General features: G+C 32.5%; 1 long non-coding RNA gene across 1 annotated transcript; it reads left to right on the forward strand.

Moving 5' to 3' along the window:
* Nucleotides 1-9: 9 nt before the first annotated feature.
* On the forward strand, nucleotides 10-16,187 carry LOC132732329 (uncharacterized). Its single transcript, XR_009626012.1, has 5 exons — nucleotides 10-145; nucleotides 1,392-1,526; nucleotides 5,427-5,486; nucleotides 10,214-10,273; nucleotides 14,255-16,187. It is a non-coding gene; the product is annotated as an uncharacterized LOC132732329 (long non-coding RNA).
* The last annotated feature ends 395 nt before the right edge of the window (nucleotides 16,188-16,582 follow it).

The raw sequence follows: 16,582 nt of genomic DNA on the forward strand, positions 1-16,582 counted from the left end.
TCTATTCCGCAAAACAAGACGTTGTTAAGACGGCCATCTAAACACGCATTTTGTGTCGCTGGTCGGCAACGAAATACAAATAAAGAAACGGGAGCAAGAGTCTTCCCCGGGATACATACCGCTTGTGCCAAATGCTAAAGTCAAGGTGAGTTAATATATGAGCCGTGTTTTGACAAAACCAACATAATGGGTTTGCGACCAGCATGGATCCAGACCAGCCTGCGCGTCCGCGCAGTCTGATCAGGATCCATGCTGTTCGCTTACAGACCCTATAACAAGTAAAGAAACTAATATACTTCATATAAGTTTGTGGTCAACCTTCATTATCATGCTCTCTTCAGATGCCCCTATAAAAAGACTTTAAATGCCTCTTAGACTACAAATGCCTCTAAAAAGACTGAAAACTTCAAATGCTCCTACAAGGACTGCAAATACTTATGAAAAGACAGCAAATGCCCCAAAAAAACTTCAACTGCCGGCAAATGCCCCAAAAAAACTTCAAATGCCCCTTAAAAAGACTTCAAATGCCCCTCTAAAAAAAATTCAACTGCCTCTAAAAAAGACTGCAAATGCCTCTTGGATTGCAAATGTCCCTAAAAAGAAAACTTCAGATACTCCTATAAGGACTGCATTTGCCCTGAAAAAGTCTTCAAATTCCCGAAAATGACTGCAAATGCTGCTTCAAAGACTGCTTGAGTTGCAAAGATGGGAAATATCTCCAAAAAGACTTCAAATACCCCTCAGCCTTTGGATGATCCTAAAAAGACTGAAAACCTTAAAGACCCCTAAAAAGACTGCAAATGCCACTTTGAAGATAGTAAAATGCCCCTTTATAGACTGTAAATGCCGTTAAGACTGCAAATACCCCCAAATGACTCCTTATATCCCTGATTTGCATTGTTTAAGCCATTAGTTAGCGTACTGGTAAAGGCTATTACTAAAATTATGTTGGCAGAATATGAAAAAAAAAAAACGAGTGCCAGACAGTAGTGTGATAAGTTTCCCCTTCAACATGATTTCAAGTTGAATGTTCAGTATATCCCATTCCCTGCTCAAGTTATCTAATGTGTAAATAGTAAGTTTGATGGGTATTTACAGTCCATACGAGTAGTGTAGGGCCTTGTCATTGAGCAAGCTGTCAAAGCTGTAAATAGGAAGGAAGGCCTTAAGAAGATATAAGAAGTAACATAACTTACAATACCCAGTTGTATCATTTGACATGATGTTTAGTTTTTCATAGGTTTTTGTAAAGATGCATGATATTTAATTTACCAAGTATTTTGTAACTTTTCTTTGTTATTATAAGAATAAATGTTAAAATTTATTACTTTATTTTTATAGCACAGCTTTGTCTTTAGAAAGGAATTTACTGCTTTTCATGTGCTTTTCAGAAAGGAAAATTTGGTTTATTTGGTCACAAACGAAGCAAGTCGGAAACGGAAGCCGAAGGTTTCATTTGTCCGCTAGATCTAGCTCTACCCTTTGATAAACTCAAAATAAGTGCCTTACAATATCAGGGGAAAGAGGTCAGTAGACTTTTATATGATTTAAATTTTGTTTTGATCCATTTAACAAAAAAAAGGAAAAAAAGAACTATTTTGATCCATTTTAAAAGAGAAAAGAAAAGAAATGGAAAAAAAAAAACACAAAAAAATATTGATTTTCTGACATCCAGTCATCATAAACAGGTATAAGGCACAATAGGTGTAAGTAATTTCTGTAAAGTTTTGTCACCTTTTGAATTTCTGACTGTTTAAAAATCAACCTAATCTGAACGGCCATTTGTATTTTTTTTACAACTCCTTGCATTGGATAGGTTCAGTTTTAGATGGTAAAAATGAATTGTACTATTGAAATAATCTGTGATAATTTGTTCATGAAATTTTTCTAGACAATTTTATTAGGAAAAAGAAAAAGAAAACAATTAAAACCCATGACTTGACATGGCCTGATATTTTTGGTGTTGTGTACTTGTTTAAAAAGTTTATAGCTTATTTCTTAAATCTTAAGCTTTTCTGTGTTGTGTGGTATTTTTGAGTTTGCAGTATATTTTGCTTTTTAAGTTTTTTAAATTAAAAAAAAAAAATCTGCCAAATGTTTGCCTTTGTGAAGATATGTTCTGAATTTTGCATTTGGAACCAGTCTAAAACTGAGTTAATCTGATTGGTTTAATTGCCAGAAACAGATTTGAAATCGACTAATCATAAAAGCTCTTGTTTATAAACTGGTTACTGAAACCCTGCTTTTCAATGGACAGCTTGCATGATTTGAATTGGTTTTTGACATTTCCCAGAGAGTTCATTCCAGTGAAAGTGTGTGCTAGGTAAAAATTCATTCATTTGGAGTGATAATAATTATAGAATATCTTTTCTGTGATGAAAATTTAAAATGTCATACTGAATGAAGAAAAAGTGAAAATATAAAAAACATGACTATTAAAAAAAATGAAATAGTTTCAGTATGTTTGTAAAAAAACCAAAAACAAAGTTCTTTCTAATAATTAAGGTGTCTGCCTCTAGGCCCAGGGATCATGGGTTCAAACCCTACTGTGGTCACGACCATGTTTCCTCAGATGAAACCAGTACTGGTTAGCTCCAGGAAGCAGAGAGAGTGTTGTAGAATAAGCTTCAAGATTTCTTAATAGTTAAGCTTATATAAATATGTTGAAATTTCGCTAAATTAAATTAAATGTACATCTAAGTGTATTATGTTTTTTGACGAGAAATTATGTTATAGATATTATATAGTAAACCCCCATGTTGTTGTTTCTTTATTTTTCAATTTATGTTTTGTCATTTATTTAATTCTCTAAAAACAATGTAGATTATTTAATTAGTTTGCCCTATTTCCACACTACATATTCTTTTTAATACTGAATCTTATTCATTTCAATGTAGAAATATGACAGAGAAAGATATTTGGAAATTACCAAAACTTTGTCTATATTATAATATATGTTGTTGTTTTTACATAAAGTTTTGTTGTAACTTTTTATTTTTGCTTAAACCACCATTTTGTGAATATATTTATTTTATAGCATGTGGCGTCTTTTGTTTAGATCTGTGTTTTTAGGTCAATGTGTTTGTAGGTCACTGGTATAATAATTCATGCCTATATTAGTGAATATATGTGGTTAAATAAATACAGTAATGAAATAAAATTGTTTTTCTATGTTGATTGACTTTACTGTTTAAAGTTATAATGGCAGTGAATAGAAATTCTATATTGGAAATAAGCATTAATTATGAAATACATTATGTTTTAAACACATTTTATAATATTAATACTTAATAGGTACGAGACTAAAAAAAGGATTGGAGCATCACACTAAATATGGTGATTACGTATTCCGGTATATATCGGACAAGGGGCTTGAATGATTTAATGCTAAAATCTCGCTTTTTCACGCAACGGAATAAACTTTAAAATATCTTACAGGGTTCGTACAGTCTTAAAAAGTGCTTAAATTTGAGTCCCTTTCTTAAAAAGTGCTTAAAAATGAAAAAAAGTGCTTAAAAGTCCTTGAATTTGATTACTCTCTTGAAAAGTGCTTAAAAAGTGCTTAAATATGCTGAAAATGTGCTTGAAAATTTGAAACACAGAATAACATAGTTTCGATAAAAAATAACAAAGTAAAAAGAAAATGATCCAATTTAGTATCAAAATCAATAAAATGTTTACTCAAGGTAACAGTAAGTGGGCAAATTGCAGTTGTTTTGAACTTATCTGTATTTGATGACCCTTTCTTGTTCTTCTATAAATTCCTTAAAATTGTGGTCAGAAAATGTGTATTCAACAAAAAATGGCAAATAAACTACCCATCTTCGATTGAAAATTGTGTCGGTATATGTGCAACAAATGTGCTTGAAAAATGGGAAAACATGCTTAAATAGTGCTTAAAAAGTCCTTGAATTTTGGCATTGGAGATCTGTATGAACCCTGTCTTAATTCATCTCTTCAAACCAATTTATATACGATGCTGAATAAAAAATGTAAGAATCGGCAAAAAAAAAAAAAAAAAAATATTTATCTATTTTGTTATCATGATTTCTGCAAGAGTCTAGAGATACTGCTCCAATCCTGTATTGAGTTAAATCCATTCTGTAGTGTTCTTGATTTAAGGACTTGGTCTGACAACAGGAAAAGTCTTCTTCCTTTTTTTTTAAGCAACCCCCTAGATATATTTTTCATGTTGTATTAATTTTATAAAAGGTATTCCATAGTGTTATAGTTTATAACATATTACATGCAGAAAATTATTGAATAATTGTAATTTACTTTTAATTGGCTTTCCCATTTATTAATTTATACACATATATATATGCATATGGAGAGTACATGTATATGAATATTTTATAAATATATATTCTACATCAGGTCTCACCAGTGTCACACCTTGGTTAAGTTTGGCAAACCACAGCCACCCCACTTTTACTAAGGAGCCCTTCAGCTTTTGCTTTGAAAGTTATAAGACTTGTCAATTACCGTCCACTTACCCTTATAGGCAAGAGACTATATACATGTATATACTCAAGTTAAAGATTGACAAAATTGTATCTCCTATACAGCTTAAAATGTTTGTCAATATTTTTTGTAACTTCGTTCTCTGAAATCTTTTAGATAGTTCTTTGAAACATGAAATTCTTATTTACAATTTGCAAAACTTTATCCATTTCACAACTTTTTTTAACAGCGCAAGGTCCTTTTGTGTTGCCTGCTACAGTGTTTTAAATTTTTTTTTTTTTAAGTTTTTTAAAGTTTGTCCAGACAACTCATCTTATACCACTAATGCAATTTCAGTGAAATTACATGGTTGAACAGTAGCTCAAATACTTGCACATATTACATGGGTTTTCCATTTGAATGAGTTATGGCCCTTGAATTGGCCTGTTAATGATTTGTGTACAGAGTAGCTACAACATGTAATTGGCTATCATCAGGCAACACATGTGATCAGTGATCACATACGAGTGATCACTGATCACTTTGGTTAATACAAAATTTATTTTATTTTGATTGTGTAGAAAGCTTTAAGCTTATAGACACACTTTGGAATCCGTTCCTGAAACCTACCTGTTCTGAGCCATGAGTGTAAAGTTTCCTGACGGGGTTTGTTCCCGTGTGGCAAGGGACCATTAGATCACCTATTACTCTTGTTAAGACTTGTTGTTACTGACCACTATATATACTATACTATACTATAAGTGCAAATTCAGTGAAAATAGTTGAGTACCCTGTCTGATGAACAGCCCTTCTTTTCTTTTTGAATGGAATTTTGTTTTTATTCAATTTGAATTTTGTAGCTTTGTTATCTATAGCGCTTCACAATATAATTACATATATTACAAAATGGTGGTTATTATATTCTTATTATTTTGCTTTATTTGTTTATGTTTTTCTTTTCTCTCTCTCTCTGTGATCTACAGCAAGATGCCAAGGCAGCTAAAGAAATCGGTGCATACTCTAAAGAAATTTCAACTCTAACAGTAAGACGATTCATTCCTTTCCTAGCACAGTATTGTCAGATATATCCCTCCACCTGCTGGAACAAAAAAATAGTCAGCCTTTGCCATCATTATAGCGCCAGGCCAGCCTGAACATCCGTGCAGTCTGACCAGGCTCTACACTGTTGGTAGCTTTATTTTTGTATTTTATATTGAAATCCCTTAAACTTTGAATATGGACTGTTCCAAATTCAAAGCTGGGATGATCCATTACACAAATTCGGCAGGCTAAGGGATAAAGAGCGGACCACATTTAAACATTGTTACATTTGAATTCAGACTGTATTTAGGTAAAGAGAATAATCAAATTTTGGATGACTTAGAATAATTAATTGATTAATTAATTAATTGATTAACTATGATTATGAATATAGTGTATGACTGTCCTTTACATAAGTCGGAATTCTAGATGACTTATAATAATTAATTGATTAATTAATTGATTAATTTACTATGATTATGAATACAGTTTGTTCTTTATATAAGTCAACACTTTGGATGACTACTGTTTGAGTTCAGACTGTTAGGCTTGAGGTTTTGACCATGCTGTTAGTTTTGGGTTCATTATTCAAAATGTGGAATTTCCATTCAAAATCAGCTTGTATTTTGTTTAAATTTACAATTGCATTTTGTATTTATTGAGTTTTAGAATTTATTGGAGAATATGAAATTTAAATGGATAAAGCAGAATGAGAATCTTGTTTATGCCTAAAATTTGTAAAAGGCTTTGTTTAAATGTGGTCCAGAAATCGTGAAATGTTTAAATGAGCCGCGTCACGACAAAACCAACATAATCCCCGCAGTCTGATCAGGATCCATGCTATTCGCTATCAGTTTCTCTACTTGTAATAGGGTTTGTAAGGGAACAGCATGGATCCTGATCAGACTACGCGGATGCACAGGCTGGTCTGGATCCATGCTGGTTGCAAACCCATTATGTTGGTTTTGTTGTGACACGGCTCAAATAGTCCAGTATTTGCGTAGATTATTCGAATGTAATTTATTATTTAGCATGGGATATTTTTTTCATCATTCTAAAAAAAAGTTTGTAAAACTGTATTGTAATTAGATGGCATTGTAAATTTTATTTCTCAAAGAGCACAGCACTTAACTTTATATAAACGGGATGGGAGAAAGATCCAGCAATCAGTATAGAGAGCAAGATCAGCATGCCTGTCCATTAATCCATGACCTCCTGAAGCAGAGTTCGGCTAGCCTGCGCATCCGTGTAGTCTGACTAAACTCTGTAGTGTTGTCTGATGAACGGAAGATTTTCATCTTGACATCTCCAAATTGATAATGGACAGTTCAAGAACATCCTTCATGGTTATAAATCCTTTTTTTTCCAGGATTTAGTCTCAAATTTCAGCATTTTCATTTGTCAGTGTACATTTAGAGCTTGTCCCAAGGTTATAAAACCTTTTCCTGACATCAAGCTTGAATCACAGGAATTTTCTTCGGTCAGTTCACATTCTGTGCCAGTTTTTGACCATTCAAATACCTGAGATTCCAAGTATTTCTTTATAACATCGGCCTTGGTTTTCTGACCAATTAAATACTTGAGATTTGAGTGTAGAAAAAATCTTTATAACCTCGACCCTGGACAAGTCCATTTATGAAATTCGGCAGGTTATGGGTTAAGTCACACCAGAGGCTCTATACTATTAGCTGCTCTAGTATTAAATAATGGACTGTTCCAAATTCAAAGTGAGGCAAGTCCATTTCACAATTTCAGGGTGAGGATTTGAAATATTTCTTTAATTAAAAAGGTAACAATAATATAGAGACATTAAAATTATATTTTGAAATTTTGAAGAGTTCAGAAAAATTGAATGAAAGATCAAATACGTTTCTGATAATATACATGTATATAATCATTATATTTATTTATTTATATTCAGTTCGAATTTATGTCATATTAGATAAGTTGCGATCATTTATTTGGCTACGCTAAATTTAGTTTGTTATGTTATACTTTAGAATTCAAAGTCATCATAATTCTGGAATTTTACTTTCAAATTGTTGTTAGATCTAGATGTTAAGATCAATTTCATCTGGTTGACTTTATTGTCATCTCAAAATTCATGTTTAGTTGTTACATGTCATCTTGAATCATTGTAAATTTGACTGGATCATGTTTCAAAAAAATCCATAATTTTTGGCTTAATTTACACTCACATGAAATTGCTAATTATTGGCTAAATTTACATTCGGTTATTGGCTCAATCTATTAGACTAAGTGTTGCTAAAACCCATGGTTTTTTGGCAGAATTAATTATGTTAGATTCCATGGTTATTTCCAATAACCTTAGCAATCACATAAAATCCATGGTCAAATTCATGGTTATTTGCTGAAATTACTAGCGTGTTAAAATTCATGGTTATTTTCCAAGTGAACTGTTATTGTATTTCAAAATTGAAAATAATGAATTGGCCATTTTCTTTTACATAACAGACCATTATCAAAGCAAATGCATAATTTCTCTGATTTTTATGGCAAAATTAAGCAAAATTCATCACATTTTAAAGTATTAGATTCTTTGTTAATTTCACATCATTAGAATGTTTACACATACTAGAACTAACAGCATTTTGTGCAAAATATAATTTGAAATTACTTCTTTACAGTGGTATAAAAGAGTTAATAGGTTATATATTGTTCATAGGGCGATCTTGTTGATCTTTATTGTCATTTATTACAGGCAGAACTGTGGGCTGATTTGATTTAAATATAGCATGTATGTCAATATATGAATATGTCATTTTTGACTGAAACAACATAAAAACACTCAAAAGCATGCATTTAAGTTATTGAAATGATTGGTATTCCACTTTACTTGCATATAAGATGAAAGGAACATTTAAGCCAGGGAGTGTAAACTTTGGGATATGAGTGTGAACTTTAGGGCTTGATTGTGAAAATTGTACATATCTGGAATTTTCTCTTCATTAGTGCTCTACAATATCTAAATTGTGGTGTATTATTAGTCATAAAGATTTTTGACAGGTTATATGGCCCTATATGAATTTTTTTAGCGTCCGTAAACTTTAAATGACATCTCCTCATAAATCACTAAGCCAATTTCATCCAAACTTCACAGGAATGTTCCTTTGGTGGTCACCTTTAAAAATTGTTCAAAGAATTTAATTCCATGCAGAACTCTGGTTGCCATGGCAACCAAAAGAAAAAACTTTAAATATCTTCTTTTAAAAAACCATTAGAGCTAGAGCTTAGATATTTGGCATGAAACATCTTCTAGTGAGTGTCTACCAAGTTTGTTCAAATAAAAGCCCTGGGGTCAAAATTGGCCCCGCCCCAAGGGGTCATTGATTTTCCCTATATGCATATAGTAAAAACTTAAAAAATCTTCTTTTAAAGAACTCAAAGAGCTATGGATAAGATATTGAGCATCAAACATGTTCTAATAGGTGTCTACCAAGTTTGTTCAAAGAAAAGCCCTGGAATCAAAATTGGCCCACGCCCCAGGGGGGGCATTGATTTTCCCTATATGCATATAGTAAAAACTTAAAAAATCTTCTTTTAAAGAACCAAAAGAGTTAGAGCTAAGATATTTAGCATGAAACATGTTCTAATAGATGTCTACCAAGTTTGTTCAAATAAAAGCCCTGGGGTCAAAATTGACCCCACCCCGGGGGGTCATTGATTTTCCCTATATATGCATATAGTAAAAACTTAAAAAATCTTTTTTAAAGAACTCAAAGAGCTATGGTTAAGATATTTAGCATCAATCATGTTCTAATAGGTGTCTACCAAGTTTGTTCAAATAAAAGCCCTGGGGTCCAAATTGGCCCCGCCCCGGGGGTCATTGATTTTCCTTGTATGTGTATAGCAAAAACTTAAAAAATCTTTTTTGAAAAAACCCAAATAGCTAGAGTTAAGATATTAAGCATGAAACATCTTTTAGTGAGTGTCTACAAAGTTTGTTCAAATAAAAGACATGGGGTCAAAATTGGCCCCGCCCCGGGGTCATTGATTTTCCTTATATGTGTATAGCAAAAACTTAAAATCTTCTTTAAAAAAAACCCAAATAGCTAGAGTTTAGATATTAAGCATGAAACATATTCTAGTAAGTGTCTACAAAGTTTGTTCAAATAAAAACCCTGGGGTCATAACTGGCCCGGCCCCAGGGGTGTCATTTTTTTTAACTATGTGTATAGTAAAAACTTTAAAAAAAATCTTCTTTTAAATAGCCCAATGAGCTAGAGCTTAGATGTTTAGCATGAATCATCTTCTTATGGGTGTCTACCAAGTTTGTGCAAATAAAAGCCCTTTGGTTAAATTGGCCCTGCAACGTTTGGGGAGGGGTGGGGGTTGGGGGGGGGCCTATATACAGGTGAGCGACCTCAGGGCCATCATCATACACAGGCCCTCTTGTTTGGAAATATAATCCGAGCCACTAGGCGAGGGTTATATTGCAAACAAACGTTTATATATGGTCATATAACCTGTCAGGAATATTAATAATGAATTTATAATACCGCAAACATCCTTTTTTGAGAAAAAAAAGAGATTTCTTAGAAAATTGACAGCAACCGTGGAAATAAAACTATATAAACGTCACGATTATCCAATGAAAAGTGACGTATTATAATTATAAAACCAACCTAAGGCATAAAATACAATGTGGTAAAAGTATGACATTGTGCCCTAACAGTAAGTTTATGATTACATCAATTTTATTCTGCAGACTCTGGTAGAAGACATGGACACAGGAGAATCTGTTTGATTTTAGAAACAAAACAAAAATGTGATTATATATCCCACATCATAACACCTGTTTTTATTTGCTCTTCTCTCTTTTCTTTTATCTCTAATTGTTTGGTCAGGATTAACCACCAGCATATTTTAATGCCTATAAAAGAAATCTGTAAAGATTATGCAAAGGTTATGCTTATATGATTATATATGTGTATTTATAATTCTGGTTCCTGCACAATTAGTTTGTCTTAAACGTGGGAGATTTTTTTATATGAATAATTCCATTGGCAGTTGCTTTTAATTTTTCATTGCACAATATAGTATGCCTATATATTTTTTGCCCATATATTTTTATTTTCTTTCTTGCCATGGCTGAACAATTATTGATTTATTACTGGCTTAAAGCAGTTAAATTATCAAGAATGGGTTTGAAATTCTCTGATTATAATAAATTTGTTAGAATTTAAATGTAGTTATTTAGCCAGTAGGGGGTAATACTCTAGCTTAATGGTTATGGCGGCTAATTTTTAATCTCGTGAACCTCACCTCTGTGGATACAGATCCCAGTAGGGACTGTGAATTCCTACATGTAGGTGACCAGTCCATTTAGCAGAATGTGTAACTTGTTATCTTTACCAAGACACTTGCCATAGTCAGTTAAAACACCAAATAATTTCCATATTAAGAGAAACAAAATAACTAAATCGTTACCATACCAACCCTTCTTTCTATTTTAATTACATCTACTAGTATACTAGCAAGAGCCTGTCTTTGATCTAAAATGACTTTCTCAGCCCTGTAGATGGGATAGTCTTTTATAAACAAAACCTTTAACATAACCAAATGACACTTGTGTTTGTGTTTTGTGTGACTTAAAACTAAACTAGACAAACTTTAACATTGGTTAGGCTTCCGAAAAATTTAATACATCTGTCATGGATCTTTCAGTAAGAAAATTATACTTTCTTTTGTAACAACCCTTTCCTTGTCATACTTCTTTCACGGAAATCAATAATTCTCTGTGTAAAGTTACACATATGTATGTATGTCTTTTAATGCTAGTTACATATAGCATAACATGTAACATAGGTTAGTAGCAATTTCTTTCTCTTTTTCCCTAAATAATAATAGATGGTTTAATTGACATAAATAGGTGGTTTTATTGATATAACTAGAAAGCTTTATTGACATAAATAGGTGGTTTTATTGATATAACTAGGAGGTTTAAACCGTTTTAATGACATAAATAGGTGTTTTTATTGACATAAATAAGAGCCTTTATTGACATAAATAGGTGATTTTATTGATATAGAAAGATGGTTTTATAGACATAACTTTTTATCAGGGAAGGTAAAAAGGCTTATTCTATGTCTTTTAAGAGGGGAATTCAGTTGTTGATATTATTAACTTTTCCATTTTATTTATGTTAGAAGTATATAAGTGTAAAATTATTACTTTTTTTAGGGGAAAGGTTTATTTTTACTTCTAAAACTTTGTGAATCTATTGTCTGTATTTTATTACTAATAAGCAAATAGAAAGATCCTTCAACAAGGTTTTGTTTGTTTGTGTGGTTTTTACTCTAGCACTCGGTCAACCTTACCGGCTGTCCTGGATAACTAATCAGTAATGACCAATTTCTTCAGAAGTGACCAGTCCAACTATCACTCCCAAATGATTTTTGAATTGGCCATGAAAGACAAATGACCATTGGTCAGTGTCACTTAGAAGCTTTCACCTCGCCCCAGAATCGAACCAGGAACCAATAGATTACAAATCTTGACGCCTCTGAGCTGAGCCAGGAGACAATACTGTATGTCCTTCACATTAGTCTTAGCCGGCAAGATCTGTGAATACAATGTGTACATAATTATTGTGAAATCAGTTGTTTTAATTAGTAACACACCATATTCAAGATGATTTAAAATAAAAATGCCTTGGTTCAGGGAGCTATTTTAGAACATAATATTAGCAATGGATTTGTCAATTAGGGTTAAAAAAAAAACTATGTAGGATAGATACTTTGATACTTTATGTTGTGAGTTTTAAATGCATTTTAACATTATAAATTATTAATACAGATTGCCTAAAGCTGAATGAGTCCTTATTGATGTCACCTGCACTGCATGTGTCTTTTTACGACCCCTGCATGTTAGATATGACCTTTTTTCCTTCTTTTTAGCTCGACTTTTCTATGAAAAGGGGAGCTATCCTACTCGCCCCGGCGTCGGCGTCGGCGTCGGCGTCGGCGTTAGCGTTAGCGTCGGCGTTGGCGTCACACCTTGGTTAAGTTTTTCGTACCACCCCACTTTATTTCAGAAGTATTACAAGTATGGCTTTGAAACTTACCATACTTGTTCACCATCATAACCTCCATCTACAGACAAGAGTACATAACTCTGTCAAGGTTTTTGACAGAATTATGGCCCTTTTTTGACTTAGAAAGTGTATTGAGCTTGGTTAAGTTTTTTGTACCACCTCACTTTATTTCAAAACCATTGGAGGTATTGCTTTGAAACTGACCATACTTGTTTACCATCACGACCTTCATCAACAGACAAGAGGACATAACTCTGTCAAGGTTTTTGACAGAATTATGCCCCTTTTTGACTTAGAAAATACATTGAATATGGGTAAAATCCACTTATTGCCTTAACCCTTTGAGATATTGCTTTGAAACTTTTAATGCTATTTCACATCATTACCCCCATCTGTACGCAAGAGAAGGTAACTTCTGTCAGGGATTTGTTTTAAAAATTAAGGCCTTTTATCGACTTAGAATCTTGGTTAAGTTTTTTGTACCAGTCAACTTTTTGACTGAACTGGTTGAGATATTAAATTGAAAGTTGGAATACTTGTTTACCATCATGGTCCCAAACATGGGCAGGAGAAGGTAATTCTGTTAAGGATTTTATTTGAATTATGGCCCTTTTTGACTTAGAAACTCAGTTAAAATTTTCATTCTTGTCCACTTGTTGACCTAACCATTTGAGATATTACTTTGGAAGTTGGAGTTCTTATGTGCCATCATGAGACCTATCTGTAAGCAAGAGAAGATAACTCTGTGAAAATGTTTCTTGATTTGTACTTAGAAATTCCTAGTTAAAGTCTTGTGTGCCCTTAACTGTCAAAGTTTTGTTTTATAGGCAAGCACTAAAAAAGTCGAGCGCGCTGTCCTTCTGACAGCTCTTGTTTATTTAATTATCAAATGTATCAAAATAAAGTGATTTTCAAAACATTCTCCACCCAGGACCTTTAATCTTTGCACTTCTGTATCGTTAAATCTTGTAATTTTTAATGATTTAGATATAGATATCAATAAGGACACATGCAGCATTTGATACTAATTTTAAGTACATGGAATATAATATTTTTTATATATTTTTAAAGCAACAATTTAAGGGCTGATATGCATCATTAATTATGCCAATTTTAATATTGTATGAAGCTATATTACCATAGCAGGCTTGCATGTAAGCTGTGTTTTGCCGATCCCATGACCTTTTTGCACTGAATGCCAGTTTGAAAAGCCATTTTATCACACCTGCTGCATTGAAGACAAAAAAAAGAAATCAAGATAAATATTGCTATACTGTCATAATTCATTTAGTTTAGTTTATACAAATTTATTTTAGTTCGATTGTGTTGGAAGCTATAAATGTATTGAAACACTCTCGAATCTATTCATTTAGAGTTATATATTCACAATGTGTGATCACTGTAAAATTTATTTTATTTTAGATATATTTGATAATGTGTCAATGTTGTGGAACATGAAAAAAATGAAATTAATTTATTTGCATGTAGTTATGAAATCTAAAAATGGTTCTAAATTGTTGAATAAAAGTATTATTTTCAAAGCAAATTCATCTCTATGTGTATTTTGTAATTATATATTTTATCAAGTGATACCATTGCTGAAGAAGTTAAGAAAAAAGCAGAACTTTTTGTTATTGTTTCAAAAAGATTTTTTTTTTTAATGAATGTTATTTTATTCATATTTAAACTTGATTTTTAATTCCTCTGTTTCAGAATCAACTTGGAAAAGAAAGTTTCTTTGACAGTGTTCCATCATCCAATGTATGAGACCTGGTCAACAATGTGGAACTTGAGCTCATACCTACAAAATTTATAATCAAACAAACCAAAAAAGAATTATGTAAAGTTCGATTAGCGAAATAGAACTATGTGATTAGTGTACAGAAACAGAAATAAAGCACACCAATATTATGAAAATTGAAGAAAATATGTTTGAACTAGTTTACCAGTAAATCAGGGAGATGTGTATTTTTATGGTTGACTTTTTTTCTTTTTTTTCACAGAAAAATTACAAAGTGATCTTTTGTGACTGTATATGCATAACATAGACTTGTGTGTCACTTTAGAAAAAATAATCACTTATTTTTAAGTGAAACATATTTTTGCTTAAGTATTCAAAAAGATAAGCAATTGAATTGAGTATCTATGCATTTATTAGTTTTAGAGGGAAAGTAACTTCCAATTTTCCTTTATAGTTACTTGGATTCTTGGGCAAGGTTTATTGTACAGGGATTTGTGTCCATGATTTATCCCAACTTGTGTAAAACAAGGCATGGCTTATGCCACCAATATAACTTGAGGCACCAGGCTGCACATCCTTGAGTTTGACCAACCATTTAATTATTGCTGGCAGTGTAAAAACACAAATCTTGACATAAGATCCTTAAAATTAGATAAAGAACAATTTCATTTGAAATTGAAATTCTAAACAAGTCTGTTTACATAGTGTTGGCAGAGTATGGGTTAACTATGAACACGATCAGGTCTTGGTGATATATCTAATTCATGTGATTCACGAGTCTGTTTATTCAGGGAAAGGAATTGGGAGTGATGGCCAAGTGGTTAAAGCATTTGCCTCCAACCCAGGGATCATGGGTTTCGAGCCCAACTGAGGTAACAACCTGATTTCCTGGTTGATTAACCAGCACTGGTTAGTTCTTGGAAAGGAGACATGAGATTTGTTGGAATAAGCTTGAAGCTGCATACACAATAGACCATAAATTAATGTTTTAACTTTGAAAAGATATATCTTTGTGAGTAGTGCTAGTTCAAATGAAGTGGAGATCTGGAGATAGCAATGTATGCTATTTTAAATTTTGTTTTATCAATGTTTTTTCTTTTCTATTTTTTTCTTTAACCTTTTTTTTCTTTCATAACTTTGTGCCTGTCCGGAGAAAAACAGTATGTGTTGTATACTGGTTATATACTTTTGTAATTTCTTACATGATAAAGTCATTTTTTTTTAAATTTTTAATTAAAAAATGTCTTTAGAAGGTTCAAGGCAACAATGTCATAACTTATTCTTTAATTTTCGTTAAGTTATGACATTTATTCTTTTGAAGTGCTTCTCTTGAACTGCTATATACTTCCTTTCTGAATATCAGCTGCCCTTTTTGTCATAAACGGTAGTGGAGAAATGTATAATTTCTTCAATGTTAAAAGCCATAGTTGGAGACCTGTGTCACCTGACCCTTAACAACTTCTTTATTCATAAATATAAACTTGATCATCGTATATCTAGATGGTATAAAGAGGTGACATGTTGATCAAGGGGACTGACTGCCTGAGGTGTCATACCATGTAGCATGGTTGACAACCATTTTGTCTTGTCACAATAATACATAGACTATTCCATGGTTGCGTTTTCTTCATGCTAATTGGCTATATATATTTAAGTTATTTTTAGCTCACCTGTCACAAAGTGACAGGGTGAGCTTTTGTGATCGCTTTTCGTCCGGCGTCCGTCCGGCGTCCATAAACTTTTACTTTAAATGACATCTCCTCATAAACCACTAAGCCAAATTCATCCAAACTTCACAGGAATGTTCCTTTGGTGGTCACCTTTAAAAATTATTCAAAGAATTTAATTCCATGCAGAACTCTGGTTGCCATGGCAACCAAAAGAAAAAAACTTTAAATATCTTCTTCTAAAAAACCCAAAGAGCTAGATATTAGATATTTGGCATGAAATATCTTCTAGTGAGTGTCTACCAAGTTTGTTCAAATAAAAGCCATGGGGTCAAAATTGGCCCCGCCCCAGGGAGTCATTGATTTTCCCTATATGCATATAGTAAAAACTTAAAAAATCTTCTTTTAAAGAACCCAAAGACCTAGAGCTAAGAAATATAGCATGAATTATCTTCTAGTGAGTGTCTACCAAGTTTGTTCAAATAAAAGCCCTGGGGTCAAAATTGGCCCTGCCCCAGGGGGTCATTGATTTTCCCTATATGCATATAGTAAAAACTTAAAAAATCTTCTTTTAAAGAACCCAAAGAGCTAGAGCTAAGATATTTAGCATGTTCTAATGGATGTCTACCAAGT

The sequence above is a fragment of the Ruditapes philippinarum genome, unplaced genomic scaffold, assembly GCF_026571515.1.
Source record: "Ruditapes philippinarum isolate M1 unplaced genomic scaffold, ASM2657151v2 ctg2084_1_1_1_1, whole genome shotgun sequence".
NCBI classification, from domain to species: domain Eukaryota; kingdom Metazoa; phylum Mollusca; class Bivalvia; order Venerida; family Veneridae; genus Ruditapes; species Ruditapes philippinarum.